This window comes from Benincasa hispida, chromosome 2, assembly GCF_027475165.1.
Source record: "Benincasa hispida cultivar pf3 chromosome 2, pf3_genome.v1.1, whole genome shotgun sequence".
In the NCBI taxonomy this organism is placed as follows: Eukaryota; Viridiplantae; Streptophyta; class Magnoliopsida; order Cucurbitales; family Cucurbitaceae; genus Benincasa; species Benincasa hispida.
In genome coordinates this window covers 61398417-61412896 of record NC_143479.1, presented here as the reverse complement: position 1 = coordinate 61412896, position 14480 = coordinate 61398417, and the positions used below count along the sequence as shown (strand labels likewise).

Here is a 14480-nt window from a genome sequence, read left to right as displayed (position 1 = left end):
ATGAAGTAAGACTGGTTGACGGAGAAGAGTTTTTACCCATCAGAAATTGCTCAAGCTATGTGGCCTTCCCTGAATCCACACGCTAGCTACCATTTTTTTTTTTTTTTTTTTTTTTTTTTTGCTTTGGGTCAGACTGAATTCCAAGATGTTTTTGGGCCTCTTTGAATTGCTGTATTTCGTAGATAAAAGGCCCAATTCAACAGAAACCTACGTTTTAAAATGTGAAAAACTAAAGAAAATTTTTAATTTTATTCAAAATAAGCTAAATTTCAAAGTTAATTCTAATGGTTTAGCCTTTTTGTTTTTAATTTTATGATTTCAGTATAGTTCCATTATTATTTATATATTTTTTTTAATACTACGTTGGGAGGGAAATCAAACCTCTAATTTTGAGGTTGATAATACATAATAATGGAACTATATTGAAACTTAATTTGTATTATCAACCTCAAAGTTAAAACTAATGAGTATAGTTAAAACTATACTGAAACTAAATTTGGCATAAGTTGAACTATACTCATTTTGGCATTTAGTTTTCTAATTTTATTCTTAATCAGTTTGGTTAAACTTCATAAATAGTTTCGAAACATTCTTTTTATCCATAAAAAATTGATTAGTTTTCCGTTACCCTCTAATCTGACTTAAAATGTATTTTAACTAATATATCCAATGAAATAAAAAAATGTAGGTTGATTATCGTGTAAAAAAAGAAAACATATCACATACTAAATATGATAATTATATAAACCATAAAAATCAAATTGAATACTTTTGATCCTGTTTTGTAGCCATTTGGTTTTTGGTTTTTAGGTCTTAATTCTTAAAATTGAGCTTATAAACACAATTTCCGTCTCAAAATTTTTTACTTTGTTATATAGTTTCTACCAATATTTTTAAAAACCAAGTCAAGTATTAAAAACTAAAAAAAGGTAGGCTCCATTTAGTAATCATTTCAACCCCATTTGGTAACCATTTAATTTTTGGTTTTGTGTATTTTTAAAATTAAGTCTATTAACACTATTTTCACTTCTAAATTTCTTCCTTTGTTATCTTCTTTTTACCAATGGTTTAAAACACCAACCAAATTTTGGAAACAAAAAAAAAAGATAGCTTTCAAAAACTTATTTTTGTTTTTGGAATTTGGCTAACGGTTCAACCATTGTATTTACAAAAGATGCAAATCACTGGAAGAAAAGGGGAGAAAATAGGCTAAACAAAAACAAAAAACAAAATGGTTACCAAACGGGACCAATTTTTTGTTTTTGGTTTTTGAAAAATTAAATATATTTCCTCCCAATTTTTTACAATGATTTACATCTTTTTTAAGTGCAAGAGTTGAATTCTTAGATAAATTTCACAAAAAAAATAAAATAAAATAATAATTTAACTACTTTTTTAGTTTTCAAAATTTAGCTTAGGTTTTAAAATGTTGATAAGAAAAAAGTAGATGAGAAAGCAAGAAATTTAGTGGTGGGATGGGTAATTATAAACTTAATTTTTAAAACTTGAAATTGAAAAATAAATAATTCTCAAACAGACCTTTAAAATAATTGTTTTTGTTCGAGAAATTGCAATATATGTCTAAAATGAGGGAGTAGTATTTTTCGTTTCTAATGAGAAAATGTCTATTGATTCTAATGGATGTAATTTATTTAATTTTTTTCCATTTTTACCCTCTAACTAAAACTATAGGCCACACCATTTTTTTTTAGATATTTCAAAGGATTTTGTTTAGATTTTATTTTCCTTTTTTATTTATGTTATAGGTGGAATCTAGAATCAAGGATAAAATGGTCAAAGGAGAGCAAGAGAAAACTGAAGTGATAGGTCCAAGGACAAACTGGGCTTGATCGGCCTTGGTCCCAACTGAGGTTAAGCCTCTTATGTTAGCCCAATGGCTAAAGACCCAATATAACTAGAGCTTAAGGGATGAAACCTTAGCGCACCTAGCAAGGATGTTGGGCTAGTCGACCTCGACCTCGACCTCAACCAAGATTAGGCCGAGGTCGAGGCTCGAAATTTGATGAATAAGGCATGTTAAATGCACGCCATGGCCCATTTGGCTTGAGAGGTAACCTAACTCATCTAGGATTAGGAGTCTCATACCCTAATCCTAGTTGAACTAAGATAAATCCTAGATTAAATTCACTAAAAATACATCATTATAACTCCATATGAGGTAATTTAAACTTATGACTTCTTCTCTTGTTCTAAAATTCTCTTACTGACTTAGGCATTAGAACCATATTTCTTTGTTTTGTAGGTCTTTTCTTCCCAAAAATTATAAATTTACCATTGATGTCACATGGAGGTCAGGTGCATTTTTTCATGGCCAAAATTTTTCATCAACAAGTTGGCACCGTCTGTGGGGAAGAGAGTGATCTACCTTTGTAAAGATTGAGAACTTGGAAAATGTAATAAACTCGGGGTCATGATGGCTTAATTTTCGCAATCATGTTAAAAAAGAAATTCTGAAGGCGGAAGCCATGGATGAATGAGATCCCCAAGATCAAAATCAAAGGAGGTCAACGTGTCAAAGAGTCGAAGCCGAGTTCAAGACAACTTGAGTCGAGGCTACCAATGTCGAGACCAAGGCCAAGGTCGAGACTACCAATGCCAGATCAAGGTTACCAAAGCCGAGGCCGAGACCGTGACTACAAAAACCAAGGTCGAGGCTACCGATATCGAGGCCAAGGCTACCATGCTGGGGTTGAGGCTGTGACTACTAATGTCAAGTTAAAACGAAGGTCCAAAGCAAAGGCAAAGGTCGAGGGTGAGGGTGAGGCTACAATGGTAAGGCTGAGAAGACCAAGTTGAAGCGAAGATCCAAGATAGAGGAAAAGGTCAAGGTTGAGACCAAGATTACTCATGTTGAGGTTCAGGATATCAAAATGAGGCCAAGAAGACCAAGTTGAAATGAAAAGCAAAGACTAAGACCGAGGAGACCAAGTTAAAGCAAAGAGCAAAGGCCGAGGTAACCAATGCTAAGGCCAAGGAGACCAAGTTAAAGTGAACAATAGAGGCTGAGGAGACCAAGTTAAAGCAAAGAGCCAAGGTCGAGGCTTAGGCTCAAAATTGTTAATGAAACGTGAATTTACAATCAAAATTTCATAAGGAGCTGATCGAGGCTAACCCTAAGTGCATCAAAGTAAAATATTTTCACCATCCATATGTGTCCAAGTACACCACACACACTGTGAAAAGTGGCTAAGGCCGAGGCTCAACCTTACCGATGGAAAGTTTAGTTGATCAAGATCTAGAGATAGTTCAAGGATGAGGTGGAGGTCAAGGAGTGCACTAGAGACCAAAAGACAAACATGTGAAGTTTTATCCAAAAAAGATACCATCCAAGGTTGACCAACCAAGGCTGAGGTCGAGGCTAACCTTCCGAGGTCGATTTTAAGCTGACCAACCAAGCTTCAAGTCAACTTCATTTTAGGAGGAATTATTTTTCTTGAAGATATTAAAACTTCATACTCAATCAAACATTTTCTTTAAGAAGAATATTTCTTGAGTAGGAGGCTACACAGAGGATAAGCTTCCTTATTAAACAAAAAGTAGATTTACAGGGGATATACTTCCCTATCAAACAAATAGCCAGAGTTACGGAGAATATGTATCCCTATTGAACAAGATTTCCAAGGCAACTATCAAATTAATTTCATAAGATGACTTCAAATCTGACAAAAAGCTAGGGGCTTCAAAGGCAAATAAGTTAAAGCCAATGTCATTGAAAGAATGATAAACAGAAGTAACAACAAACCCCCCGATCAGGATAAGGGTAATTGTGGCTAAACTCAGACAGCCGAGGCCGGGCCTAAAATGGTTAAGGCTGAGACAAAGATTGATTCATCCTCTTTTAGGAGTTACACATATATTCGAGATGCCATTATTACTTAACAAGGTTCGATGGCCAAGTACTTCACTACCCGTTTTGCGTCAATGGAGGTTTTACAATGAAAGCAAAATTTGAAGCAACAACCTAGAGAATCTCTACAAAATTGCAAACTACATGATAAGTTTTACTTTAGCACTATTTTATACATATCTTAAGTTATTGATTAAAGTATCCTTAAAAAGGAATATTAATGAAGAATTCTGGAAGCAATACAACTAAATATAATTATTTAGATGCAAGATTTTATAATGATAGCTGAAAACCCTCAAAAGAAGACTTAGTTACTCACAAAATAGAAAAGTTACCAGGAGAAACCCAACTGAGACTCAAACAATTTTTTTAATAAAGATATTTGGTGAAAAACTAGGGGTTGGCCACCTCTCAGTCAACTAATCAAATTTAAAGTCCAAAATTTAGGGACAATGTTCGTCGGATTCGTGATGCGAGCTTAGGAGTGTATTGTATAAGGTAATTGAAAAAATAGAGTGCAAATATGATTGATATGTTGATGCTTTAGTGATGTGTGCAGGGACGCATGACACTCCTCTTTATGCGTTCAAGTTTTCCTGCATCAGATCCAACTCAGGTTCCTGGTAAGTCCAGGGTCGAACTCAGGGATTTAGATTAAAGCTAATGCAGAGCTTGCGTTATAGCTGATGTAGAAGTATTCTAAGTGAATGCGGAATGAGTTATCTACACTAAGTTTGCTGTGTGCGTGCAAGAAGATACAAAAAGGTCAAGTAGAAAACAAGGGGTCGTGTAAAAATGGTGTTTAGTGCAAGGGATATGCACCGATCTAAGTGAAACGTATACGTACAAGAATGTGATGCAGATGGAAATGACTTTTTTATCTCCGTTTATGCGTTAGATTTCTGCTTACTTTCTATTTAACACTTCTTAATGCGAATCTCATACAATTCCTTATCTCTAGGATGTATGCGTTAGTCACAGAATGCAATAGAACACTAGTGCGTCTATCTCTAGATGTACCAAGCATCTCTAACTTAATGCTTGCTTGCTTATTCTCTCAAATAATTCAAGCTAAAGTAGCTTTTACTAAGTGATTCAGTTGGCTTAGGCATTTAGAAATGGATTTTGTATGAAGTTATAGATGCATCTAACGTAAAGCAAGAAATAAACAGTGGCGAAGTGTAGTAGATCAAATATGTGATTTCATAAAGAAACTGATTGTCTTTACAAGATCAATACTCAATCAAATGAGATGAAGAGAATTAGAATTCATATGAAAAAAAAGAGTTAAGCCGCAGAGTACAATCTCTTGTCCTCTTCGGCTCAATTTAAATTCGTGTACAACTAACTTATAGAAGAAATGGAAGAAAATTCTCTCTTGACCTAAGCTTTCTCCACTCCTTGATCGACGGTTGGGGTGGTTCTCTTCTTTCTTGTATTCTTCTTGTCACAGCAACACGACTCTAATTCTCTAAATTTCAAAATTATACAAATTGAACTAAAATCATCTCATCTGGTGGAATTTCTTCTATTTATAGGCATTGTTCTTCATCAGCTTGGTGATGAGGCAGCATTAAATTCCATACCCTAGTCAACCGCCTAACACTCAGACACTTTTCAGACGCCGCCAACTGTAGATGCCCATGCTTGCAACTGGTGATTTGACACAAACAACCTGAATCAATGAATCTTTCTTATGTTGAAATCCCTTCGACGCGTGCCTATGCATTGACGTTGCCTACGACACTTGGATTCTTTGTTGAAATCCTACAATATTATGCGTTAGTGCCACAGTTTTTTAGTAATAAACACTCTTGTAGAAGTTTGATAGTGTTTGAGTAATTCCATGCATTTTCTCTAAGAATGATGAGATTTTATCATTTAAGACCCTAATTGTTCCAACTTTTGAGTGACAATAACTTGTATTTCTACAAGTTATCAGACAACCACGAGTCAGACTAAAATTCATCACAAAAGATAGGCAAATTAACTTTACTTGGGTGTGATAAAGCAAAAAAGCTACAAGACTAATGATCAAGTTACAAGAGATAAACAAAGAAGCTACGAATTAAGGATCAAGTTACAAGAGATAAGAAAAGAAGCTACGAGACTAATGATTAAATTACTAGAGATAAGCAAAAAGGCTACTAGACTTATGATCAAGCTACATGATTATTGAAGATAAACGAAAGCGATGACCAACCTGAGAAAATGATGGGTAAAGTAACCATAACTCCGCCCTCTGGGTGGAGAAAGATACCAAGATGACTGATTGAGTTGTAACAGGCTTGGTCAAATAATATTCCAGGTTTGCTCATAACCCGAGGCCTACCTTAGGTCAGAAGAGCAATGACCCATTATCGGGCCTATCCTTGGGGTGAGTTGGGCATAATTTAGCGCATAACTTTGTCATGAGATGGAGAAACGCATTAGAAAATCATTCAGACCTTAAAAGGGTTTGGGTTGATAGGCCCAATAGCCCCTAGCAAGTCTGAATTAAGTTTCGTGACAAGGTAGCGTGGAGACTGAAGAGGAGATTGTACTCCCAAGATAGATTGTTAGAATTAAAAACCCGCAACAAATGGCTTGGAAAACCACGAACCCCAACTTGTAAGTAGGGGCTAATATTTTGGGTGGAATCTAAAATCAAGGGTAAAATGGTCAAAGAAGAGCAAGAGAAGACTGAAGGGATAAGCCTAATGAAAAATTGGGACTAGTTAACCTAGGCCCCAACCGAGGTCGAGCCTCTTATGTTAGCCTAATGACTAAAGACCCAGATAGTTAGGCCTTAAGGGATGAAACCCTGGCATGCCTAGCAAGGATGTTGGGTTGATTGGCCTCAACCTCGATCTTGACCAAGAATGAGACCGAGATTGAGGCTCGGTGTTTGATGAACAGGGCATGTTAAATGCATGCCTTGGTCATTTGGCTTGAGAGATAACCTAGCTCATCTAGGATTAGGAAACTCATACCCTAATCTTAGTTGGACTAAGATAAATCCTAGATCAAATCCCCTAGAAATACATCATTATAACTCCATATAAGGTAACTTAAACTTTTGACTTCTTCTCTTATTCTACAATTCTCTTACTAACATAGGCATCATAGCCATTTTTCTTTGTTTTACAGATTCTTTCTTCCCAAAAATTACAAATTTACCATTGATGTCACGTGGAGGTCAGGTGCGTTTTCTCTTAGCCAATATTTGGCATAAACAATTTACGTATGAAAAAAAAACTTCAACGATAAAGAATCAAAGAGGTAAATTGACAATAGATGCGAACGATGGAGAAATTCACGAGCGGAAAATTGATTTCAGTTGTGATAGCTGGTGGACAACAACAGGTATTAAATCCAAGATCAACAAACCCACAAGAGACGAGTTTGAGCATGTTGAATGAGATCATATCTGGGCAATTACATCAATGGATTTGAACGGAAGCAGATATTGACAGAGTGGTTGGTCGGCGGGGCTAAATTGCAATGACATAGGATGAACTTAATCGAGTCGAGCAATCCCATCAATCGGGATTTGAGTTATGGGCGGTCGAATCTAAGCATCAACGATGACTTTAGGAAGAAGATACTGCACTATTTACTTAGGTTTACATCTAGTTCACATGATACTGCACTGTTTACTCATCAAAATCCACAGGGTATTGTTTTTCTTATTCTCTATGTTGATGACATGATTATTAGTGATGATGATCATCAGGCCAAATTTGATTTGCGGTGTTACCTTAGGAAACACTTCAATATGAAAGAGTTGGGACCACTCAGTTATTTTCTTGTCTTGGGGCCTCTTCTCGCTCTATAGTTATTATTTATCTCAAGCAAAGTATTCCTCAGATCTTTTGGCTCGATCTGGTATTTCTGATTCTATCACATCACTAACTTCATTAGATTTGAATGTCTTTTGACTCCTTTTGATGGTGTTCTTCTTGATGATGCCACTTTGTGTCACACCCCCTCCCGAGCTTACCTTTTTCATTCAAGAGGAGAAGTAAGGGCAATAGATGCCAACCCCTTTGTGATATCTACTACCAACAGAACCTGTTAAACTTAGTATTTGAACCTGTTTTGTTTCAAAATTTAACTTGTATACCTATGTAAGTCATAACTAACACAGAACATAACTTAAAACCTCACAACTATAAACTCCACTCCCAATATTACAACCCTGAATACAACTTATTTATAAGCCAAGCCTTGACTTTACCTCCATAGAGGCTCATTAATTACAAACCAGTTCTAGAACAACATCAAAACTCTCTTAAACCTTTGACTTGTGAAACACTTGAGTCGGTGGCAGACTGAACCTTTTCTGATGAACAATCAGTAACCTTGGAACCTTGGAACTCTCTTGCTACTTGGGGGGAAAGGGGACAAAACATTCGAAAGCGTCAGTTGGGAAGCCTAGTGAGTGGCATAATTTATAAGACATAAGCTTTAACTATGGAAATTCCTTTTCGAAATCAGAATCAATAAGTGAGGGCAATAAAACTAGATCTTAACATAGAGTATTACATAAGCTTCATTCAATTTTTCTAAAGAAATCATTAAAAACATAATCTTAGCATAAAACATCGAAGTCTTAACTTATCTCAGTGAAAAATAGGGAACAATTTGACATATTACCTCTCATTTAGTCTTTCTTATGAAATCAGAAAACCAAGCATTTCATTTAACTTCTCTTAAAATCTGTGAAAACTTCTTACTAGGTTCCAATAAAACCAAGAATATCACTTACATAAAAATATCTCAACTAAAACCAGAGATTTCATGCATAAACCTTTAATACTTTAAGCATGGTATGTGAATACATAACCAGGAAAAATTATATTAGAACACCTAAATAAGACCAGAGGTTGAGATCATAAATCTCCACTCAAACCAAGAAAATATGCTTAGCTTTTTATAAAACTGTCATTTATCTGCTTCATCTCCTTGACTGATGAAGATCATACTCATAAAACATTCGCATTAAGACTTTAGAATAACAAACATAATATTTAAGTAAATTTAGAGACTAAACTCATTTAGTCTTATGAAATCAGGAAAACATACTTTGATCTAGCAACAAACTGACTATCATCAGCCCCTCTCCTTCACTAATGATAACTAACTTATTAAACTTTTCCATAAAACTGGAAAACATACCTGACTGTACCCTATCTTATCCCATCCCCATATGCACATGTAGATAATTCCCAAGTAGACATATTAGAGTACGTTGGCATTTTCCATCAGTGTATACTGACAATTCTCATCAAACGTCTCTGTCATATGTTAGCAATCCAGGGTACCTAGCCAGTAGTTGATCATTTTATTCCTAAACCACATTCTATTCACAAACATCATATATTGCTTATTAAATTTCTCCTTTGAGATCATAGGAAAATAAAACTTAAAAGTCATTAAACATGCTTGAGGATTCCAACATGCTTATTAAAATACTTTTAGGAAAACTTAGCATCTCATAACTTCAATTCATAAATCATATCATACTCTTTAAAACTCAGAAATCATGCTTTGAGTTTATAATATGCTTATTATAAATTCTCAATGAAAATCATCGCATGTTAGCCTTTTGGTAAACCATTGCCTAGCATACACTCATTGCAAGATCTAACCTATCAATAATATCATGGAAAATCATAGCATAAACTCCTTTTGACATAAACCTTACTTAATCATATTTGAAAACATTAGAGCATCTAGCTCAATTAGAACGTATGATGCTTAAACCATGCCTTAGACATTAGAGCATCTAGCTCATGTATGAGAATCTTAAAGCTTGGGCATCCTTTAGAAACATTATTTCATTTAAGCCATATCATGTGTTCAACATGAACAAGCTTTGAGTTTATAAATCTATTTTTACAAATCTCTTTGGAAATCATAGCATGGCCTAAACTACTTTGGAAAACATAGTACTTCATAAACCTTTTAGAAAGCATAACATATCATCATTTCCTTGAAAACATAACATCAACATGTGGCCCTTTGTAAAACATAACTTGAAAACAACATGAACATCATAACGTAATCCTCTTCGGAAAACCATAGATAAACAAGTTATATTGGGCATAACACAGGCAAATTTTGCTTAAAACATATCATAAGCATGCTCTTTAAAATACATTTAAAAAGTAAAAGTCACTTACTCTTATCTAGCTCCCTTTTAACCCTTTAAAGCATTGGGTACCCCTTCACTCAAACGGCCTTCCTTAAGCCAAGGTGCACTTCTTCACTGCATAGCATGGTTGGCCGCCTACTTTTCTTGGTTACATGGGCGCTACATTTAGCCATGACACAGGCTGTCGGCGATAGGTGTGTGGTAACATCGTCCTTGTGTGCGCGATGTGCATGCAACACAATACCTATGCGCTGATCTTAGCCCACTGGCGACAACCCTTCAATGCCAGCCATCATCTTCTTCAGCCAACAACCCCTTTTCTGACTTCCTTTATTTTCCAGCACTTATAGCATCAATTTTAGTCCAAATTAAAAAAAAAAAAAAAAAAATTCCTTCATAAAACTTGTCGATAAATGTCTTAGGAAGCTTACCTTCAAATTTGAGCTTCTAATTCTTCCTCAATGATTTAAAATGCATCAAAATCCTCAACCTACTTCGGTTGCTTCGAAACTCAAATCTTCCTTGAGTTTCCTTCACTTTTGAGTATTCATTTGACCAAGTTCCTCCATGGCATCTCAGTAGCAACTTCTACATTCAGAGAGCTTCAACTTGGCTAAAAATCCCCTTCTTTACATGAGCCAGTTGATCAAACTACTTCCTTCTTTCAATCATCAACCAGTTATTTGCTTCTTCAACTCCTAATTTTCATATTCAACTTTTAGAACATATAACATAAAACCCATTCATTAAAATCTAAACTTCCTTCTATGATCTTCTTAGAAAACCTTAAATAGCTTACCTCAAGATTGGAGCTCTTACTTCCTCTTATAAATGTCATAATTTTCCAAACAACACAGCTTGCTCGATGGAGTCCAGAATCTGCACTACCTTTGATTTCCTTAAGTTTTCAGCATTAATCTATTAAAAATTCTTCATAAAAGCCTAGAGCATCCTTCTCACTCATCAAGCTTTTAAGTGGCTTCAGAATTCCTTCTTTTAGTCGAGTAAAATGGCCAAATTGACCTCATCTTTGAAGCCTTAATTTATAGTCCTTCTTGCATGCCTTCTTTGTTTAATAACTAGGCACTTATGCATCCAACTAGCATTTTCTCTACACTTGGCTATTTTTCCTTAAACCACTTCATCCTTCCTACTAGATATGAGTCCTCCACCGAACAGCCTTTTTTATCCTTCAAATTCCCAATGCCTAGTAATCTTAACCATCGCATGTTTGCACCATGTGTTCCCATCATGTGTAAGCTTGATTTATGCCAAAATAACCTCCAAGGGTAGCCTTCTTAATGCTTACCCTTCTCATTTTCTAGCCCATCATGCAAGTTCAATGCCTCAACTCCTTTGATTTCCACGCCTAGGCCATACATCTCTTTGTCCAAACCGTGTTTTCACACCAAACTTCTCCCATGCCATCTCCAAGCTCAGTCAAGCCTTCCTTGCTCTTCCTTTGCTTACTTTCCGCACATGACCTACCAAGCTTACGTCATGGAATGGTTTCCTCTTCTTCCCTTGTACACATCTTCAATGCCTAGTTGCCCCTTTTTCAATATTTAGTAATTTCATTCCTTGCTAACTCCATTTTGTGTGAAATCACTTTCCACGTCATAACTACTTACCTAGTCCTCTCTTCTTCAAGCCTAAGCTTCCATTTTCCAACACTCCAAAGGCCGCACCTATTCCAAGCTTGAACTTCTAAGCACCCCAAGCGAACTCCACAAGCAACCTAACTTGGGGATCTTAGGGAAAAAGTTTCAGGTTTACACTTTGTACCGACAACTGGTCGGTAGTCTAATTTATTTGACTGTAACTCACTAGATATTGCTTATGTTGTTCATATTATTAGTCAATTCATGGCTGCTTCTCGGACAATACACTTTACTGTTGTGCTTCGCATTCTTCGTTATATCAAAGGGGTTCTCCATGATGGACTTTAGTTTTCTTCTCAGTCATCTTTGGTGTTATTTGGATATTGTGATGTAGATTGGCCTGGGATCCTACCAATTGACGTTTCAACATAGATTACTGTTTCTACTTAGGTGATTCCCTCATTTCTTGGCGAATTAAGAAACAATATATTATCTCTTGTTCCAACACAAAACCTGAATATCGTTGCCTTATTAATGCTACTTCTGAGTTACTATGGCTTTTTCGGGTCCTTAGTGATATGGGTGTGTTCCTCAACAATCTCCTATGCTTTATTATGACAATTATATTGCTATTCAAATTGCTAACAATGATGTATTCCATTAACGTACTAAGCACATTGAAAATGACTGCCACTTTGCTCGTCATCATCTCGAAAGCAATATTGTTCACTTACATTCTATTTCCACTACAGAGCAACCTGTTGATATCTTCATCAAAGCATTGTCAACTGGTCTCTTCACTCAACTGCATCACAAACTCAAGTTGGGTTCCATCTTACCACCTAAGTTTGAGGAGGGATGTTCCCATATATGTGGTTTCCATGTATATAGAGCTATAATTTAGAACTTTCATATCTAAACTACTGTCCTTGTATGTTTCTACAATCTTTGTATATATATTTGTTTTTTCATTGTAAATGGTACATGATTGATTCAATAAAGAATACACGTTATCAATGTTTATGTATTCGTCATTTCTTTTGCATAGTTTTCACATTTGTTAAAAAAAAACATTTGAATTCTTAGTCAAATCTCAAAAACAAAAACAAAATTTTGAAAACAAAAATACTATATAGTTATATTTTTAAATTTTGGTTAAGAATTCAAAGAGAAAACTATCTAAAGAAAATATATTAAAAAAACAAACACAACTTTCAAAATTTTAAAAAAAAAATCAAATGATTATCAAACATGATTTCAATTTACATTATATCTTAAAGTTTCGTCCTCTATCTTGGTTCCTAATTCACTAGTGACTATTAGAAAAAGGGTAAATATCAATTTATACTCCTGAATTATGGGATTGTATTAATTTAAACCCTAAAGTAATAATCGTATGAATTTAAACCTTAAACTTTGGGAGTTGTATCAATTTAAAACCCCACTAATAATTGTATCGATTTAAACCTCGAACTTTTATAAGTGTATCAACTTAAATCATGAATTTTCATAAGTATATCAATTTAAACACGTCATTATGTTTTATTTTGATACATTTATAAAAGTTTATGGTTTAAATTAATACACTTATGAAAGTTTAGAATTTAAGTTGATATAGTTATGAAAGTTTAGGGTTTAAATTGATACAATTACTAGTATGAGGTTTAAATTGATACAATTATCAAAGTTCAAAGTCTAAATTATACGATTATTAGTTTATAATTTAAATTGATACAACTCTAAATATTTATCTTTAAAAAAAAATTATGCAAATTGAGGGCAAAAATGAGTTACATGAATGCATTTCAGTTTTTAAGAGTAAAAAAGAGGATAAAACTGATTGCAAAACTAAATCAAATTATTAAAAAAAAAAAAAAAAGAAAAGAAAAAAGAAAAAAGAAGTGGCGGAGGAAGAACAAAAAAAGGAAAATAAGAAGAAAAAAAAAATAATAAAGAAAACGTCACCTGAGAGATTCGAACTCTCGCGGGGAAACCCCATGTACTTAGCAGGCACACGCCTTAACCACTCGGCCAAAGCGACTATTGACATAAAAGCTTCACAAAATCTTTTTAAATAAAATTAGATGTTTTTCTTTTTCTTTTTTTGGGTTTTCATTTTTGAATAATTTTAAATTCCGAAAAGTTACAAAAGCAGAGTTTTAAATTTTTGCCCGTCTAATTTTTTTAAAGTTCAAGTTTTCAAACTTTAATTTAAAAAGTTTAGGGAACAAATCAGTTTATACTTTATTATTAAAGTTGTATCATAGATTCACAATTTCAATCTTATTATGCAATGAATTAATTTTAACCTTCTATTAAAATTTATTTTAAATAAAATTTTGAAGCGTATACAATTTATAAATTAAAATAATATTAGATATAAATGCTTAATGAATAATTTCGATATTTCTTTAATTTGAGTTGTTTTTCATCTTCCTTTATTTTTCTTCATTTATTTAAGAAGAATTGCATGATATTTTTTTTAATTGATTTGGTAGGATTTTTGCAGGAGAAATTTTATTAGATTATATTAAGCTGATTTAAGTGAAATCACATGAAGATAGTTCACCATATCTCGATTCCATTTCTCCCTATTGGATTACCATTGGCTCAACATTCACATTGCCACTACCCTCGTCTTCGTCGGTAAGTGGGGTAGGTTTGGGTTTTTCATTCTTTTCTCTCTCTATTTTCTCACTCTGGTTGTCTCTCCTTCACAAATCCTATTTGCCATCGTCGTTGCTCGTACTTCACTGCTCCTTCAACTATTTTCTGTATCGAATCTTCAACGTCGCCATCGATACAATCCGGTAGGGGGCTTCTAAGAATTTCTCTCTTTAGCTCTCATTGAGTTTTTTTTTTTTTTCTTCTT

The 14480-nt window shown here is 34.4% G+C and overlaps 1 non-coding gene across 1 annotated transcript; it reads right to left on the bottom strand.

Moving 5' to 3' along the window:
- Window positions 1-13567: 13567 nt before the first annotated feature.
- Window positions 13568-13649, bottom strand: TRNAS-GCU (transfer RNA serine (anticodon GCU)). Its single transcript has one exon. It is a non-coding gene; the product is annotated as a tRNA-Ser (tRNA).
- Window positions 13650-14480: the final 831 nt, after the last annotated feature.